Below are 4,977 nucleotides of genomic sequence, written 5' to 3' on the forward strand. Positions count from 1 at the left end.
CTTGTTCAGCTGGGATGTAGGCAGGTTGATCAAGTCTGCTTATTTTGAATGAACGACAGGACTCACTGTCTTTAAAAGATAGAATGGAGCCTAAACATGCTAGGCCATCTGCTATGTGATTGTATTACCTCTTGACATGATTAAGCTGAAATTATTCAAAGTTGCCTATAAGAGCTAAGACAATCTTTTGATAAGGGATTAACTTTGAATCCTTGACTTGCCATTCAGCATTAACTTGGCTTATAACGAGCAATGAGTCGCCAAAGGCATGTACTCTCTTGACATCAAAGTCTTATAAAATTTTGAGGCCTTGTATTAGAGCTTCATACTCGGCCATGTTATGAGTACATTGGAAGCCGAGTTTGAGGGAACAAGGGAGCATCTCCTTTTCAGGAGTGATTAGCAAGATCCCAATTCCTATACCAGACATATTTCGGGCTCCATCAAAGAATAGAGTCCAAATTGGGGATTCCTGAATACTGCAAATACGATAGTCAGGGAAATCATCTTCTGCTTTGATCTCTTCTGTCAACGGGAAATCTGCCAACTGATCTGCGATGGACTGACCCTTGACTGACTTCTAAGAAACATATTACAAATCGTACTGCATCAGGAGGACTTGCCATTTTGCAATCCGTCCAGTGAGGAAAGGTTGTTCAAGGATGTATTTGAGAGGGTTAAGTCTTGACATAATTTTGATCTCTGAGGCCATCAGATAATGTCTTAACTTCTGACACATTGTGAACACCCCAAATTTTTCAAAATGTTGTAAATATTCCCCTTTTTGCCCCTGACCCCACTTTCTGGGTAATTGAGTCAGTTTTAAATCTAAATTCCATTTTATTTCTCAAATTTTGCTGAAATTAAATTCATTTTATATATTTGACTCAATTTTGGACCCGGATCCATTGTCAAAATCAAATCTGAGCTTCATTATCCAATTTTAAATCAAATTCTCAAAATTTCCAAAAAAAACTTCTAGAAAAGCTCAAACAGTTCGTCCGGTATCCGTTTGGATCCATTGCGTTGTATTTCTCGATTCGAGTTTCAAAACTCGAACATTTTCTCAAAACTTGGGTCAAAACCCATTCTTTTGAAGAATTTTCCCAAAAATGGCCTGAAATTCTCGGAAAAACACTTTTGTAAATTTTTCTCAGAAAAATACAAAAAATTAGTATTTTAATTTTTGTTTTCTCGTAAAGTCTTAAATTTTTCTTCCAAAAAATACAAAAAAATGGAAAATAATTGGAAAAATCATGAGAAAAACAAATGAATTTTACTAAAAACCTCGTTTTTGAAAAACACTTTTGTGAAAATCTCTTTTTGAGGGAGCCCCCTCTTTGTAAAAATCCTAAAAACAAAGGGGCCCTTTCGTAAATTTGTCTTTTAGGGTTTTCCTTCGTAAGGAAAAAGAGGAGAACAGTGGCCGCCCTCTCTCTCCTTCATCTCTCGTTCTCCCCGCCGGAAGGACCCATGTGCTTCCAGAATGATCCCATTCTCAGCCTCCATTCTCTCTCCATCCAACTCTTCATCTTCAACAACCTCAACCTCTCTCCTCCATCCATCGGCAACGGAAGCCTCTTCTGGACTCCTCTTGATCCTCTTTAAAAATGGGCAAAGGGCGTCTCCTCGAGGGATCCGTTTTCACCTCCCCATTGCCCTCCTCTTCATGTATCGACCGCGTTTCACCCCAGCATACTCCTTCTCCTTCTTTTTTTTTTTTCTTCTTCTTCTCCTTCTTCACCTTCCTATCTCCTCTGCTTCTCCTCAAATGCAAGTCTTCAAATAACAAGTCGACTACCTCCGCCATTACAGGTAAGTATGTTTTCTTCTCCTCTGTAAATTTTTCTTCCCTCTTTGATTTTCTTGCTTTTTAAATCCATTAACGCACCATGGGTGACGTTGAGTTGCCTGTGCAACATCAACCCACCCATGTGCAATAGCAATGGAATATTCATTCCGACATTTCCTTCTTACGTTTATTAAAATCTCCCTGGTTTTGGTTAAATGTCTGTTTTCAAAATTTCATTTTCATCATCTGATCCCCTGCTCTTTTCTATTATTTATTTCAAGTATCATCTATGTTTTGATTTTATCATTTTAAATAGCATCGAATTTATAATGACTGTATTTGTTCATTTACATTTCCCTCTTTCTCATAATTGTTTTTTCTTATAAATCCCCTCTGGTTATATGTTATTCAGATGAGGTGGATGGGGATTGAATACCCATCTGCCAATGAGTCGTATGATGCAGCAATAAAATCCTCAGTTCGTTCTCCTTATGGAATATTGGATCAATGTATTTGCTTTACATGTTTCAGTTTTCCATATTTTTATTCCTGCTAGTTCTCAATTTTATTTCCATTTTTGATTTTCTGTTAATATTATGATCCTTGATTCCAGCAACTTTATTTTATGCTCTCCCCCCTCTATTTCCCTTTTCTTTTATCGAATTTTAGTAGTCCATAAACAGCGATAACCTCATCATCGCCCGGAGTATGACAACTTCAATGGCCTATTCAGCACTGACGATCGACACTACATCATAGATCATAAACGTCCATTGAGAAGGTAAAAGAATGGAATAAAAAAAAGTGAGGTGGGAACAAGAGGAAGACTTGAACCTCGAATCTGAATGATGGATTGAAAAAACCAATTCTGGTGATACAGTACAGATGGAGCAATGTACAACTTCAGATTTGCTGGAGTCAAGTTGGTCTTGTTGGGCAGTGACCATTTTTCAGCGACCAGTCTATCTGCTATGAATAAGTCGATTCACTGTTGCCAGAAAATCGTTCATCAGTGGACTGTTACGAAGGACTATACAGGTGATATCGTTTAAGCACCTTCAGGTTATATGTCAATGGATATCTACAGCGGATCAATTGCGTTGATTGATGCATTTTTCATTGGCTGGTCCTAAGGTAATCTTCTGATATCTAGCAAGTTTTGTTGAGAAAATTTAGCATATCTGGTGCAATTTTTTTTTTTTATCAATTGACAGGTCGAGTGTTTGAATGGATCAGGTGATTGATTTCCATATCTGGTGTGCTTTTATGGAATAATTGAATATTGTATCTGGGTTTAGCTGATATTCCCTATGTCTACTTGCTATCTGGCCCTCACCACTTACACCTCACCATTTTTTTATTTTATTTAATTGCCGTTACATCTTTGTTTAACTAGCTGCCATACCTTCACAATATATAGTTTCCATCTCACTAGCAACCCATCTAAGCATATACCCATTCGCCTCATCATCTGTCATGCTGGTTGAAATATTAAATTGCTTGTGATTGCTAAAATCAACCCACAAATCTAGTGGGCTCTTCTGAACTGGTTCCAGCGATTGTCATTCAGTCAATCAGCTAAATTAGCATATGTTGCTCATACTACAGGGACATTGGCTTCAGCAGGTCTTTTCTTTGTGCTTGCACGTTAATCTATATTCTTTGTGCTTCATTTCCTATATACTATATCACCCAACCGAATGGCATCCATCCACTGTCATACTGGCACTTCATTCTACATCTCTACATATTTTTTTTATTGCATTTGTTCCCCTGTTACACCACAATGTTTTCACCTATATATGTATCATTCCTCCCCCTGCTACATACTTTGATAAGCAATGCTCCAGCCGCTGCTGATTTATTCTGAATTCTGGGAGAACAAGTGAGAATGACAAAAATACAAGGAACCTGCTGCTAAAGTTACTCCAGTAGCCATATCAGCAAGATGTGAGGCATTGTTGGAGCTAACCATTTAGGAATTCCAATGCTGAAATGAAGGAGTCTCAGAGTCACTCATCATCTTGTTTATCCTCCTGTACATCTTTTCTTTTCATTTTTTTCTTATGATTTAGGGAGTGATAATTTCTGGGTGCACACAGGTTTGGTCCAGAATGGGGATTATATGACTGGGACCGACATCGGGTAGTGGGAAAGGAATCATAACATCCGCCACATCGCCATCCAGGTGTTGAAGGGAATTTCAAAGAGGAGCTTTCGAAGATCACCTTGTTATCTTGTCTATATTCGATGTTGGTTCTCTTCAAAATCAGGAAGAGCAGAATACGATTTACTGTGTTGATGTTACAAGCATAAAAGGTGGCAAGTTCATTATCGAGTACTCTAATTCAAGGATTTCATCTGAGGAAGGTCAGTACAACCAATCTTTAGCATGGGCTGCAGCAAGTCCAGAAATGTAAATATGGTATGTAATATTCTCTTGAACATCACCATGGATACTTCTATAAATTTTCATTCAAGGGACATGATTATTTAGTTACAGGAATCATCAATGACCATTGTTAAAACAATCCAATTATTACTGAACTTCATATAAATGCATGGCCTTTCCAAAAGGAATTTGGTAACTGGCTTCCAATGGAGCATATGGCAGCTGCTACAAGGAATGGCTGCGTTTGAGTTTGGCAACAGATTTGTAATGTGTTATATCTGTGTTTTGATATCTAATATTTTTTATCATATATGACCCCCATTATGATTGCTCTAAGTTAGGAAGTAGAGCATTAAGTAACCTGCATGCCTGTGAATAAACGAATCAGTGCTAAGCATTGAAGGTTGATACAGACTGTGTTGGGTGGCCTCTTGCAGTCAGCCTATACATTAACAGTTAGTGTGTTGGCATCATGTAGTGTATAACGGTTAATCTGTATTAATAGTCAGTGTGTTAGCAAGTCTGCATCAGTGCATAGATAAGTCATTGATCAAGCAACATGTATTAGTCTACATTAGATATTATGCATTAGAGAGTTCAAATAGATATAATTAAGGGGTAAGAATATGTCAGTAAATCTGGACTAACAGTGCATCAATGTTGGGTAAGGTAGTGTCGGTGCATGAGTTTAGCATGTATTGTCTATTGAAATCAGAATATCAGTTGCATGCACGATGGGTCAGTATAGGCATTGGTAGGTAGTGTATATCAACGTCCTATTCCCATTGGTTTC

This window comes from Nuphar pumila, chromosome 11 (assembly GCF_984573655.1).
Source record: "Nuphar pumila chromosome 11, dmNupPumi1.hap1.1, whole genome shotgun sequence".
NCBI classification, from domain to species: Eukaryota; Viridiplantae; Streptophyta; class Magnoliopsida; order Nymphaeales; family Nymphaeaceae; genus Nuphar; species Nuphar pumila.